Source organism: Acinonyx jubatus, chromosome B1 (genome assembly GCF_027475565.1).
Source record: "Acinonyx jubatus isolate Ajub_Pintada_27869175 chromosome B1, VMU_Ajub_asm_v1.0, whole genome shotgun sequence".
In the NCBI taxonomy this organism is placed as follows: Eukaryota; Metazoa; Chordata; class Mammalia; order Carnivora; family Felidae; genus Acinonyx; species Acinonyx jubatus.
The window spans coordinates 26,105,944-26,121,708 of NC_069382.1; the positions used below are offsets into that span (position 1 = coordinate 26,105,944).

At 43.2% G+C, this 15,765-nt stretch overlaps 1 long non-coding RNA gene across 1 annotated transcript in view; it reads right to left on the minus strand.

Annotated features, from left to right (window-relative positions):
- Window positions 1-15,765, minus strand: part of LOC106984664 (uncharacterized) — a 94,840-nt gene that overhangs the window by 11,214 nt on the left and 67,861 nt on the right. The window lies entirely within an intron of this gene.

The following is a 15,765-nucleotide window of genomic DNA, read 5'->3' on the forward strand; positions in this document are numbered from 1 at the left end:
CACCAGGGTAAATTCCTCTTTGAAGTATCTGGCGGGGGGACAGCCAGGATGTCACTTCCCTACGTCCTCTCAAACACATTTTTCTCCTGGACTTTAATCTTTCAAGGTGAACGGTCCATGTTCAATGCCCGCTCAGATGATTGATTCCATGGTGACAAACACGGGAAATGGGAAGTTTGCCCCTACCCTGAGCTGCCCAGTGTTTTGACATACCTACAAAGCACCGAATCACACCATAATTCTGGTGAGCATGTGATTTTTCACATTTTATACATGCCCTCTATTCAAAACTGTTTAGTTATTATTTCTCTATAACCCAAGTTTTCCTAAGCCCATCAGACAATACAAATTAGGTTATGTTATCATTAAACCCAGTGGTGCTGGCTGGGCAGCCCCATCCGCAGACAGGCAGGCCCACAGCCTCTGTTCCCAAGTCCCCCGTCTGGCCTGGAAGCCCTCTGAGGGAATCTCACCTGTGCCCACAGTCCTCTCCTCCGACCTCTTCTTTGAGAGCCTGGCCCTTGCCACACCATTGCTTTTGGTGTTGAAGAAATCCATGAGATTTCTTCTCCTAAGAGTACTGTCTCTGGCAAGCAGCATCTTAAGGGGACAAATGACATGATGTTCCCTCTTGTCACTTCTGTGCCCCTAGAGCCACACACTTGTAGTGTAGCAATGGGTGGCACCCTTCTTCCCTGGCCCGTGCTGCACAATGCTCGCTAGGTCCCAGGGTCACACGACCATGCCCAGACCCTCACATGTCCTCAGTTGGCAGTTCTTTCCTTTTCAACCTGTAGCTCCTCTCTTGAACAGTGACCAAGCTTAGAACTAGGGGAGGGGCGCCTGAGTGGCTCAGTCGGCTAAGCATCTGACTCTTGGTTTCAGCTCAGGTCGTGATCTCGCAGTTCATGGGATCAAGCTCCAGGTTGGGCTCTGCTCTGACGGCACGGAGCCTGCTTGGGATTCTCTCTCTGTCCCTCTTTTGCCTGCTCTCTCTCAAAAACATAATAAATAAATAAATAAACTTGAAAAAAAAAAAAAAGAACTAGGAGACCAGACACCTCACTGTCCTGCCCACCTTCTGTGCCTGCCTCTGATCTGGGGCATGCTCCGAAATCTTCTCTAAGGTTGTACCATTCATTCAGGCAGAGATGCGTGCATCGCTGGGTCTCAGGGTCAAAAACGTCCGTTCAGGATCAAGGAGGAAAATCCCACATGCCCACTCAACAAGCATCTGTGAGCAGATGTTAAGTATGCCAGCTTCTGAGTGAGCTTGTGATCATAGAGACGAAAATGAGACACAGTATTTAGAAGTTCAAAATCTGGAAAGTGAGGCCAACAGAACCCTAAAATTAACCATGGCACATTATTGCAAGTATTATAATAACGGTATGTAGAAAACATGCTAATGCATGGAAGAAAAGACCCTTCCTTCCTTCCTTTAGTTATTTATTTTTAATTTTTTTTATGTTTATTTATTTAAGAGAGAGAGAGACAGAGTGCGAGAAGGGGAGGGACAGAGAAAGAGGGAGACAAAATCCAAAGCAGGCTCCAGGCTCTGAGTTGTCAGCACAGAGCCTGATGCAGGGCTCAAACCCACGAACCGCGAGATCATGACCTGAGCCGAGGTCGCAGGCTTAACTGACTGAGCCCCCAGGCACCCCTTATTTGTTTGTTTGTTTGCTTGTTTGCCTAAGAAGTTTCGTAATGCAGAGGTTAGGCAGCAGCAAACAGGAGCTCAGTACACAAAAGGGAGTTTCCTTAGAAGGCTTGCTGGAGATGACAGGAAGTGGCCCTTCCAAGTAGGAGTTGACCGGGTAAACTGCAGAAGGTGTTCTAGGTAAGAGGAAAGATGTGAGCAAAATGTCAAAGGAATTTTATTCTATAAGCTTGATAATTCCATGCATGGGATTTTGCTGCGTACAACCAGCAGCTTTTCAGTAAAACCTTCTGACAAAACAGATACTGCCACGAGGATTTGACCTCTTCTCTCTCTTGATCGCTGAGACTGAAAAACAGCAAAAAGAAGAGGAGAAGGAGGAGGAGGAGGGGGAGGAAGATGACAGCAAAAGCATTTCACGTCCATCCACCAGGTGTGATTCAGCTGAAGAAATTGTGAGGAATATGAACAGTAACATCAGCAGTCCTTTGACGAGTCATATATAGAGCACTGATTTACATCAGACATTGGTTCATAAACTAACCAGGAAAAAAAAGTCCAGCATTGGGTCAAGGCAGGGGGAAGTTCTAGCCTTCTCCCAATTTTCCTAGACCAGTGAGACTTGCCAAACCTGAAAGCTATCCAAAAAGCACAGACCAAGGGACAGATTCTGGGCTTCCCCAGGCTTCTCATCTCTTCCTATCTGTGTCTTCATTTAGGGAGAAACCTCAAGATACATGACCCCACTCATCACCTTTACTTACTTTAGATACGTTCCTAGTACTGAACCTAGGTGTTCTAAGACACAGTATTCTCACTGCCGGAAAAGGAGCTACAGAGAAAGCAAACAACTAGTTGCCAAGATTCACCATGTGTACCTCACTGGGAGCCCAGCCTGTTGAATCAAACTTCTTAGCAGAAAAAGATGTCTGTCACGAGTTAGGAGGGGAGTGGTCTTTTCCCAAGAGATCAGTGCCACCTGAGGGACTGAGGGAATTGGTCTCAGCCCAACAAGCCTGGCAGGTTCTGCTTCCTTAGAAGGATCCCTATCAAAGTTTGCCTTACTTGATATATCAAGAGTGGCATCTTTACACAACACAAATAATACAAATATCTTCCAGAACTACGAAATGGAGTTTCTCACACCGCTCTAGGTGCAAAACTATGTGTCTATGATGAGGAAGTCAGGGTGGGTGATGGAGAGCAGATGATTCACATCTCAGTACAACATGCCTATTTTGGGGGAAATCTCTTCCTATCTGTGTTGAATATTTAGATAAGAAATCCAAGCTATCCTGGAAGATACTTTTTGAAGTCAGGTCCATCTACAGAAAAGGAAGGTCGGACAAGGCAATCTTGCATCCGAACATCGGCCTCTGGTCTTGACACATGAGAGAATTTTGATCTAAACAGCACTTCTGAACTTCAGGAACATTTATGTGCCGAAGTATTCAGATCCCTGCTGACAGGTCAACAACAGCTGTGTCAAAGTGTCCAATATTTCCAATGGCTATGAGTGTTAGTACTTATGACCCATTGGATAAGGAAGATCCTGGAAGACAGAAGCTCCTTCCTACAGGCAGCCCATCAACTATTTAACAAGGGGCTGCAGAGTGTTTAGGATTACAATAACACTTCCCAAGCCCAGATCCTATCCCTATTCCATACGCTTATTCATTGATAGCATGGAAGGAACTTGAAAGCCTATTGGAAAATGAAGGTAATCATGCAAGAATAGAGGCACTTTGTGAATCATCACCCAATGGTTTCTTTGGAACTTGGTGTGGTGTTTTGGACATCTTTGCTCAGTAACTTACCTGGATTGATTCTGACATTTCTGAGCATTGTAGGAAAAATTCAAAAGTTCCATGCCATTGTATGTTTGAAGGTAACAAATATGTTTTAATACAAATGTTATGGGGCAATATGAAATTACATCAGGCTCTGAAACCACCCTGGCACATCCACATACCCAAAATTATCCAAGTCCCTTTACTGCAAAAAAGTAACAACTCAGTTAGCTAGGAACCATTGAAAAGTATGATAAAAATGCATTAAAATGAATATTTATGGAATGACAAGTCAGATTTTAGAGACAATGAGTAAGTGTTTACGGTTTAAATTTTTTTTAATGTTTATTTATTTTTGAGAGAGAAACAGAGACAGAGTGTGAGAGGGGCAGAGAGAGAGGGAGACAGAGAATCCAAAGCAGGCTCCAGGCTCCGAGCTGTCAGCACAGAGCCCGACACGGGGCTCGAACCCACGAACCGCAAGATCATGACCTGAGCCGAAGTGGGACATTTAACTGACTGAACCACCCAGGTGCCCCCGTGTTTACATTTAAAAGAAAGTAGAGCTTGTATAGAGAAATACTACTTCTCTTGTTTATAATATAGAATATAAGATGGCATATGATCTTCTCACACCTAGTCAAGAGTACACACAACTGTGATAGTGCATAAGTACAGGGGTGACGGGATGTGGAAAAACCTCTGAATATGTGTGCATGTGTGTGTGTACTTTTGATATGTATCGTATAATCAGTGTGTAAAATAACACTTCTATTTAAAAAATACAAGAAAAATACTAAAGACTTAACAATAGTAAACTGTCATCCAAAAAAGCAGCAACAAAAGACCTAGAGAAAACCATTAAATGAAAGGAGATATTGCAAAAACACAATTTTTACAAGCCACATCACTTGATGACAGAACTGATGCCCCTGAAATTTAAGAATGTATTTGGATAATATAACTTTCAAAATAATATTGTATATATTTACATAACCGTATATGTAAACATATATATTTATAATCTTTCCAAGGATGGGCTGGTTGGTGTGGTCCTGTAAAAACTAGTCCCTGTGTCTTTAGGAAGGAAGCAGCACAGTATGAAAGGTAAGGTTCTGGAGTTGAACTTCAATCCTTAGCTCTTTAGTTCTCTTAAGAAAAGACATACTTCATTTATCTGAGCCTCGGTTTCCTAATCTGTAAAATGGGATAATAATGATAACTCTGTGGTAATACATACAAAGTGCTGACTCCAAAATGGGTGTTCAGTGCACATCAGCTCTGACCACCTTGACTGTTAGCGTCCCAATATTGCCTTCCTCTGCGGATGGCCAGCGCTCAGGCCTCTCCTCTGCCAGAGGAAGGGGGTTGCCTCGAGTACAGTTCACGCCCGTGTTATATAGCTTCACCGATCACCCTAAGTTATGAGTCTGCCCTGTTGTAGTAGTGACCCGCTCTTTAGATGTTCTTTCCGTGGAGGAGAGAAGAAAACAGTAGCATTTCTTTGACTCAGGTAACAGTGCTTTAACTTCCACTTTCCAGACCATGGAGCCACAGAGGGAACTCTCAGGAACATTATCTAAATTCTTGGGCACAACAGTGTTCCTGGGTGCCCGCACCTGGTGGCACAGTCTTGTCCCGAAGAGCAGCTCCCTGGTCAGAGTCTGATGCCGGGTCCAACCCACATGCCTAATGCTGTTCTCTTCTATGGTACTTTTATTTAACTAATTCTACCCAGCAATCTGGATTGACCTCACCCCCACGAGATGTGCCTCTATTTGACTAAATGCCATTGTGGACAGATTTCAGGTTGCCACAGGCTTCTTGCCATATATATATGGCACATGGCTGGTATTGCTCGGGTTTGTGCTCTGGCATTATTGAACCTGAACTTAATCTAGCTCAGACCCCTGATACTCTTCTCTTCTACAGAAAATAGATCTTTTTGAGAGATCATAGAACATTGACCAAGTACTAATCATATGGTTGAAAATAAAGAAAATATCAATAAATTCAAAAGACTAGAAATTGGGCAGGCCACATTCTCTAATCACAGTTCAATAAAACTAAAAGCAATTTGTTTAAATTATAACCAAAAAAAAACCCAAAACAAAACAAAAACAAAAACAAAACAAAACAAAAAACAACGGAAGCATTTGGAACTTAAACAAAAAAAAATCTTCTGATAACCATTGGACCAAGGAAGAAATACAATAACATATCATTTTGAAAATAATGTAAATAATGAATACATATCAAAGGATGAAATGAGGCCAAGCATGATTTAGAAATAAATTCATAAACTTTAATTGTTCAATTAAAGAAGAAAAAACATATTAAGCTGTTAAGATTTCTGAGAGAGAGAAAAAGTCATCCCAAGGAGGGAAATCATAAAGTTAAGAGCAGAAACAATGACATCCTACTTAGAATGAGTACCTACTATATGTCAGGTTCTTTTACATACATTCTCTAATCACTATAAGATTACAAATTGGGTTTTATTATTTGACTTTACTCAGTATCAGAGAGGATGGGGGAGTGGTTCAAGGCTTCATAGCTTTTAACTTGTGGAAGGAATTTGAGCTGAAGTCTGTAGGACTTCAAACATTACCTTATTTCCACTATATTCCATCCACTGAAATATGCTTTTTCAGCTCAGGTCATGGTCTCACGGTTCAGATCTCACTGCTCATGAGTTCGAGCCTGACATAGAGCTCTGGGCTGACCCTGTGGAGCCTGCTTCAGATGCTCTCTCTCTCCCTCACTCTCTGCCCCTCCCTGTCTGTCTGTCCCCCCCACCTCAAAATAAATAAATAAACTTAAAAGAATAGTGATTTTTACCTGTATCACCCCTGCCAATTGATAAATGTGTAGGGAGTTAAGAGGTTGCAAAGCACTGTTTTGCCAAGATCACAATAAAGATTATTTCAGACCAGAATCATCAATAGATGCTAAATCTGATGGGGCCGAAAGGGAGTGCGATGAGAAGCAGGATATTTATTTGGTGTTGATGTGTCTCTCCACTGAATATTTATTCGTTGTAAGAGGAAATACAATAATTATACAGCAGAGAAACTCGATTGGCGACATTGGCAATGGGCCAACGGGCCTGTGTGCCTCCGGAACCAACCCCCAAGGAGGACACAGCCTCAGTTTCGTGGTATCCTGGCCTTCGGTGCATAAACCGAATCTACTCATGAAGAAACTTCAGACAAACCCATAGTGAAAAACATCCTATTAAATAACTGGCCTTTTCCCTTCAAAAATGCCAGTGTTATGAAAGATAAAGAAAGTCTTGAGAAACAATTCCACATTAAGGAGAATAAAGAGACATGACAACTTAACATTATACCTGATCCTGGACTGTGTCTATTAAATTGGAGGCAAAATCTGCATAAAACTCATTATTGGAACAATTGACCACATTGGAATATGTATCTGATAGAGTATTAGTCGATGTTAAATTTCCATTCTTTTCCACGTAAAAGAATGACTGTGTTTCCGGGAAATACACATAGATGTTCTGAAGCACATTGATGCTGTTAACCTGCTCCAAATAATAATGCGTGTGTGGTGTGTGTGTGGAGAGAGAGAGGGAGAGAGAGAACGAACGAGGCAAACGCTAACAAATTGGTGAATTGGGGTAAAGCATATACGAGAATTCTCTGAATTACTCTCGAGCTTTCTGGCAGCTTTGAATTCTTCCAAAATAATAAATTACATTGAAAAAGTATATCTGCGTAGTTTTATTTTAGGAATAGGTGTATATATATATACATATATATATATACATATATATATGTATATATATATATATTCTTGAGTGGATTAAGGGCTTTCCCCCCGATTTCTTCTGGTTCTCATCCACTTGGGATAATTCTCTCAAACGAAAGACAATACCTTATATTCTTACTCTCATCTTCATCCTTAGCTGGATACATCTCTTCCCTCGCTGGTAGCTTTATATGTTGTTTTAGCTTCCAGCTTTCTTTTGAGGTAGGTAAGAAAAGAGAATGTTCTTTCCCAAGTTGATGAATCAAAACAAGGAAAAACTGGAAGGGCCAGGTGGAGAACACAATTGCCCGGAACTGGGCAGGGGAGAGGGCAGGCGCGATTTGCATTTTGGACCAAGGGCTCTGTGGCCCCCTGGATGCTGCAGGGACTTAGGTGGTGGCTTGAAGCAAAGTGTGAGCCCAAGGACAGAGGACACCCCCGGGGCTGCCTTTGTGAGCAGCCCTGCTGATGCAACAAGCTTACCGCTTCCTGGACCCAACCTGGGAGCACTCGTCCTGCACCGCACCTGGGAGCATACCGAGCATCCCGTTAAAGAGACAGAACCCAGAACTCAACCTTTGGGCTGCTATTCTGACGCAGAGACCATCCTCCCTCTTCTCCCCAACTTGGCCATAATGATTCCCTGTCCCCATTCCTCTTAGACTCATTTCCATTTAGTTAGAAACTCACTTCCCTGATGATTCACTTGTCAGCTGCTCCTGTATTTAATCATGCCTCCCTCTTCCCCAAACTATTTGAAATTAATTGTTATCCGACAAGGCTCAAACCTCTCATGCCCCCATATTATTGCATGGTACTCCATTTCCTTAAGTTATAGCAATAATTAAACTATGCTTTAATTAAGTAAGCCCTACCCCCCTGCTATAGCGGTCCCATTCAGGCAATTTCCTTCAGGTAATTTGCTTCATGTCGATATTATTACTCACGCCCACTGGGGTTAGAGGGATACAAGCGCAGGCACAGGATGAGGTTTTATGTTGGCTTTGGTTGTTGATTAACTACCTTGGCAACATTTGTAATTTCTACAACTCTATAAAATCTAGATCCTTGTTTCTTCCCCTCCCAAATCTCTTCTTCTGGGAAAATAGGAAAGCAAACCCTCCTGCCGTCTTCCAACTGAAATGCAGTCAGCATATAAATCTCCAGACGCGGGGAAGAATTGATATTTATAGCTCTTGCTGTTATTCACATCAGAAAACATGACAGACTGGAGGATACAAGTTCCGAGTGCCTTACACAAAGCACCATATTGTGGAGTTCCTCAGATCCCTATTGTGTTACAGAAAACATGAGGCATTCAGTCTAATTTTGCTCTAGGTCAGCCTCACAAACAAAAAGTGCTAGTGTGTTTTCCATACCTTGGTGATCTAAACCAGCACAATCAGGAGGCTCTTCTGAGCTTTGCACTTGTGAGGGTTAGTATGGCCGGGCAAGACCCCAGTTAAGCCCCTGCCTTACAGCTGGGAGTCCAACTGAGCATTTTTTTTCTAAGTTTATTTATTTATTTTGAGGGGGAGGGTGGCGCAGAGATAGAGAATCCCAAGCAGGTTGCGCCCTGAGCGCGCAGAGCCCCATGTGGGTTTGAACTCACGAATGGTGAGATCATGACCTGAGCCGAAATCCAGAGTCCAACGCTTAATCGACTCAGCCATCCGGGAATACCTCAACTGAGCATTTCTACGTAGTCTCTCCTGGAGACCCAAACTAGTATCTATGGGACACAGGGGACCAACCTTACCGGTTTCTTCAGGACTGTGGGGTTTCCTGAGATCCAGGAATTTCAGTGCTAGAACCAGAACAGTCTAGGGGATAGTGGGACAGTTTGTCACCCCAACAGCAAGGCTCTAAGAGAAGGGGCCTTTTTCTAACGTGCTGTGTCCAAAGTAGCTTCTGCTAGGATTGTATGGTTATCAACACTGAATTGAATAATTCAGGGACAATTAGGGACTTCCATTTTTATAGTTGGGCCCCAATTACAGAAAATTCCTTTCTCCCCACATGGAGAGTGGGTACGCCTCAGGCAACCGGCAGCATCCCTGTTCTCTGTGGCCAGACCATTCTGACTGAAGGACAAGCAGTAACCGTGTAAGATACTTATCCCTGGTACCCAGTGAAGGATTGGAAAGACAAGAGTTGAGAGGGTCTATGTTTGAGGAAAACAGGTTGGGAAAACAACACAGAGCTCCAAGCCTAGGAAGCCTCTGTAGGGCTGAGTGGAAAAGCAGATGTAGAGTGCACGATGAGCAAACTGGACCTGTGGATTTCAAACTTGATTTTAAAGAATTATAGGGGTGCTTGTTATACAGTAATAGTAATAGCTAGCATGTAGTAAGCCTTATCATGTCCCTGGCACTGTTCTAGGCACGTTAAATGGACTTACTAAGTAAATCCTTCTATGAGGTGGATATGAAGGCCGTTATCACCACTTGACAGATGAGGCAGAGGAAGCTTAAGTAATTTCCCCAGAGATCATACAAATATCAATGGAAGGAATGGGTAATTATCAGAGCTTGAGTTCTGAATCATTGCATTAGACTGCTTCTCATTGGCTATCCCCTTTCTGATAGAACACAGACTTCCAGGCCCATCCTTATGGGATAAGAAATTACTTCTGGGTAAGTTGCCTGGGTAACAAAGCTGAGGTGACATCCGGGGACCTGCATTCGAAACAACAGCCTAAATGATTCTGATGCAGGGAGAGGCAGTATCTCAGGGACCAAGGGGTGTCTTCAACCCCACAGGCACGCCAACGCGCGGGGCTCAGAACACAGATTCTGGACACTGAGTGGGTTTATAGCAGCTGTGCTCATCCCGGACCCCACCGACCAATGTGCCCACTCTAGTCATGGTCTCCTGTACACCCATCATGGCTGACTAGTGAGGGAGGTAGGACTGAGAGTGAATGATCTTTTTCAACGTTTATTTATTTTTGGGACAGAGAGAGACAGAGCATGAACGGGGGAGGGGCAGAGAGAGAGGGAGACACAGAATCGGAAACAGGCTCCAGGCGCTGAGCCATCAGCCCAGAGCCTGACGCGGGGCTCGAACTCATGGACCGCGAGATCGTGACCTAGCTGAAGTCGGACGCTTAACCGACTACGCCACCCAGGCACCCCAGAGAGTGAATGATCTTAAAGAGGTCAGCAGAGGCAGGAGCTGACACCTTCCTTTAGCAGGCCAGTGACTTTGCTCGGTGAGAAGAAACCACAAGACCAGACCGCTAAGGTGCACTGCTAGGCATGAGCTACTAAACTGCCTGAAGGGACCCAGGGCCATGACTTTTGACCCTTGGAGATAAGGTGGTTGTCTGAGCTGAAAAGTGGTGACGGCATGTGTGAACTGTCTAAAATAGGGAAATGCTGGGGGGGCGCCTGGGTGGACTCAGTTAGTTAAGCACCTGACTTGGGCTCATGATCTCACGGTTCGTTGGTTCAAGCCCCGCATCGTGCTCTCTGTTGTCAGCAGAGCCTGCTTCAGATCCTTTCTCCCTTTCCCTCTCTGCCCTTCCCCTGCTTGCGCTCTCTCTCAAAAGGAAATAAACGTTTTTAAAAATCTTAAAAAAATAAATACATATAAGTAAAATAGGGAAATGCTGGCATGCTTACCATGATTTTCAGTCAAACACAGAAGCAGCCCCAAAGCCAGCTGGTTAGGCAGGTATGTGTACTCCCACTTAGTAACAACAGAAAAATATGGACCACTCTTTCTGTCTTCCCGGGAAGACGTGATGTTCTCAGAAAAATGAACTCTGCGCCTCTTTCTCTAAATGGGGAATTCGCGTTCCCTGGCATTTGCAGTGCACGAGAGGCAGATCAGAATCTCCGTGCTGTGAACAATGAATCACGGTCCTCTGGGCCCACGTGTGTGAGTGTGTGTATGTGTGATGGAGAGACAGGCAGAGAGAGGGAAGTACAATAGCTTGTGCATAACCTCCCTTGCTACAGATATTGATGTAAGTACAGCTTGAAGCCTGTTTTCTTCCCCAGAAGTAATCACGGCACATGTTTTGGCTTCTCTTTAATGTACCTGTACTCTGGAAGCTGAATGCGGTTGTGGAGAGCAAAGCTGTTATCTTTCCGCAATCTACTGGAGAGCCATTGCCTTGGAGAATTGATGGGAATAATACAGGCTTTTGTTTCTTTGTCCTCTCCTTGTTCATGGAGATTTTTAGATCATACGGCCTCACCAGACAAACTGCTATTGCTGGTCAAAACTCCTCAGATTTTCTGGGCAGAGCATCCGCCTGCCAGGCTGCCGTTGGTAGAGGGAGAGATAATGAAGCAAAATTAATATCATATCCATACTCCTTCTTCTCCTAACAGGCTCAGCAGCTGACTCTTCCTGCTGGGCCTTTTTCCCCCTCCTTCTTTGTGATTTGCGAAAGAAAAAAAGAAAAGGCAGAACAATTAGGAACATCATTTTAAGGTGTGTGCGCCTGGTAGAACCCTTTTAAGTGATATTCAGAAGCATTGGATTCCCACAATTCCTTGCGCCCCAGTTCTGGCCCAGATTTCTTGTTTCAATGACATCCCTTCTTCAGCGTGGTTGTGTTCCGGTCTCTTCTCGCCTGACAATACCCAGGGGATAAAACATTTCCCTTCTTTTTTCTTTTTGTCTTTATTTTAAGGGCAATTCCCTTCCTCCTTTTATTCAGCCACCAAAAGGAATTCTTGTTCTCATCAATGGCTCTGCTGGACTAAGACCAACCACAGGCAGATGTGTGGACAGATCTTAAAACTGGTAGCCTGAAACATTTTCCCATTGTAGGTGAGCCCCTGTATAAAAATACTCACTCTGTGGATGCCTGAATTTTCAAAAGGATTATGATAGTATTTAAAGGGATTGCTTATAAAAGGAATCGTCCCAAGATTGAGTCCTGTATGTAATTGTTTACAGATCATTCACTACAAGTACAGACAGGTGGAAATTCTACCGAAGACGAATACTTAATTTTGTGAGAAATTCGAGGTCAAATTTAGACCCTATTTTTGTTTTTTAAAAACTAGATTCTGGGGGCGCCTGGGTGGCTCAGTCGGTTAAGCATCCGACTTCGGCTCAGGTCATGATCTCATGGTCCGTGAGTTCGAGCCCCGCGTCGGGCTCTGTGCTGACAGCTCAGAGCCTGGAGCCTGTTTCAGATTCTGTGTCTCCCTCTCTCTGACCCTCCCCTGTTCATGCTCTGTCTCTCCCTGTCTCAAAAATAAATAAAAGGTTAAAAAAAAATTTTTAAAAACTAGATTCTGATGGGGCGCCTGGGAGCCTCAGTCTGTTCAGTGTCAGATTCTTGCTTTCCGCTCAGGTCATGACCTCATGGTTTGGTTCATGGGTTCCAGCCCCACACTGGGCTCCACGCTGACTGTGAGGGCCCACTTGGAATTCTCTCTCTCCCTTTCCTGCCCCTCCCCTGCTCACATTCTCTCTCTCAAAATAAATAAATACACTTAAAAAAAACAAACAAACCTAGATTCTGATGAAATTTGATCAATCAAATGATTACATCAGAGGCTCATCACAATTACAAGAAACAAATTAATATGACCATCTTATCATTACTTTCCAAAAAAGACATAAGTGCAAATTAGCTCATTTTCAGGTGGAAGGGGGAAAGAATGCTCCTTTCTGTTGGAAAAAAGGCAGACAGAGCCATGCAAAAGTTCCACAATGCTTTTTCTCCCTTAAACTCCTTGATAATCCAGTAAATGAAAACTAGTATCTTATTGCTCTAATTTGTATTTCCCTATTCATAAAAGGAAAATATCTTTCCATATGTTTATGATCATTCAGATGTTCTCCTCTCTGAGTGGTCTTCAAATTATTATTTTCGTTGTCTTTTAAATTTGTTTATGAGAATAATTTTTATATTAAAAATCTATGCTGTCCAATATAGTAGCTACTAATCACCTGTGGTTCTTGAATACTTAAAAGGTGGTTAGTCTAAATTGAGATGTGCTGAAATAAACACTGGGCTTCAAAAACTTGGTACAAAATATGGAATGTAAAATACCTCATTAATAATTTTCTATTGATGACATGTTGAAATAATAATATTTAGGATACAGAGGTTTAACTAAAACACATTATTAAAATTAATTTCACTTGTTTCTTCTACTGGGACTGCTAGGATAATTTTTTTAAATATATATATGTATATATATGTATATATATATGTATATATATGTATATATATATACACATACATATATATATTTAATGTTTATTTATTTTTGAGAGAGACAGAGACAGAATACAAGTGGGTTAGGAGCAGAGAGAGAGGGAGACACTGAATCCGAAGCAGGCTCCAAGCTCTGAGCTGTCAGCACAGAGCCCGATGCGGGGCTTGAACTCACAAGCTGTGAGATCATGACCTGAGCCCAAGTCGGACGCTCAACCAACTAAGCCACCCAGGCGCCTTGCTGGGATAATTTTTTAAAGCTACTTATTAATGTGATTACTAGAAAATTAAAAAAAAATTTTTTAATGTGTATTTGTTTTTGAGAGAGAGAGACAGAGGCATGAGCGGGGGAGGGGCAGAGAGAGTGAGGGAGACACAGAATCTGAAGTAGGCTCCAGGTTCTGAGCTGTCAGCACAGAGCCCAACACGGGGCTCAAACCCACTAACTATGAGATCATGACCTGAGCTGAAGTCAGCCGCTTAACCTACTGAGCCACCCAGGCATCTCTTGATTACTAGATAATTTTAAAGTACACACATGGTGAGAAAATTGGGGGAAGAGGAACCCCCACACTCTCCTTCCCTCAAGAAGACACTAATTCAACAACGATACATGGATCAACTCCCTTTGTGAATAGTCTAAAAAATAGTTAAGAGGCCCCTGCACCTCAGGGAAGTATGAAACCAGCTACATCACAACCAGGAGGAAAATTCTCAGCACTCACTCACCATATTCCCTCCCCTCTGCCCAGATCAGCCTGGTGCAATCTGGAGAAACTCTCCAGGGGAAGGGAAATAGAAGACTGGAACATGTATCTAACATTCAGACTTTCCAGGGGCTGCTTGAGGGACTGGTTTCTGCCTTGCCTGATTCTAAGCACTTAACATGAAAGGGTGCTAAGCTGGAGGCAGCTGCAAACAAAGGTAAAGGTTTGGGCTATCACTCACTCACTCACTCACCGCCCCCCCCCCCCATCCTGCCCTTCCCCTCTGCTCAGCACAGAGCAGCTGGAGGAACCTCCCCATTGTTGTAACTTGTCCCGGAAGAGAGGAAGATTTGGAGCACGCATTTAATTTCTCACCTTTTCCGAGGGCTTCCCAAGGGACTGCTTCCTGGTTCACCTGTGTCAGAGCACTATTGGAGCCCTACATTCTCTAGATGCCTGGGGGCTGCTGGAAACAAAAGAGATCTGGGGAGTCTGCTGCAGCTCCAAAGGAGGCATAGTACAGCAGACGGAGACTGACACAGCTCAGTGGGCTCTCCCTGGAGTAGAAGGAAGGGAGACTAGAATGGACCCTGTGTCCAATATTCTGGCTTCTTCCAGGCTGCCTGAGGGACTGATTTCTGTGTCACCTGACCCAGAGTAATGACAGATCTGGAATGCTCCAGAAGCCTGAGGGCTGCAGAGAACAAAAGAGAGCTGGGCGGTGTGTGGGAGCTCCAGACAACCTGCAATACTGCAGACAGACATAGAGGGAGTAAGAGATTATGAGCTCCTGCAAAAAGAAACTGGCAAATCCTTCTAATTGGAAACTAATTGGAATTGGACACAAGTCCAGAAGGGATGCAGCCACGGAAAAGGGTTGTGAGGCCCCCCAGAATCTCTAGGTGAGCTGATTGGCGAACGTCTTTCCCTGTATGAAGCAAATCCGTAAAGACTGGGAGAGGTGGCTGTTTTTTCAAATACAAACACAGAGGAAACAGGAAACTGTGATCCAGTCAAAGGAAATAAATTTCTGAAAGCCAGCCCTAAAAAAAGGAAGGTATTTAAATTACCTGAAAAAGAATTTGAAATAACTGTCGTAAAGGAGTTTGATGAGCTCAGGAAAATGATTCAGGAACAAAAATGAGAATCTCAACAAAGATACAGAAAATATATTTTAAAAAAAGAATGAAACAAATTCTAGAGCTGAAAAATACAGCAGCTGAGTTGAAAAATTCACTAGAGGGGTTCAACAGACTTGATCAAACAAAAGAATGAATCAGTAAACTCAAAAATAGGTCATTCGCAATTAACTGGTCAGAGAAGGGGTAGAAAGAAAAAAAAAGATGAAAAGCGAAGAAAATCTATGGGACTTGTGGGACACCATCAAGTGGATAAACACACACATCATGCGATCCCCAGAAGTGGAAGAGAGAGGAAAGGAGTGGAAAACTTATTTGAAGAAATAGTGGCTGAAAACATTCCAACTTTCATGAAAGAAATGGGCATTCAGATTCAAGAAGCCCAAAGAACTCCAAAATAATTTACCCTAAAATGTTCACATTGAATCACATCATAATCAAATTCTCAAACATGAAAAAAAAACAAAGAGAAAACTTTTAAAGCAGCAAGAGAAAACCAACT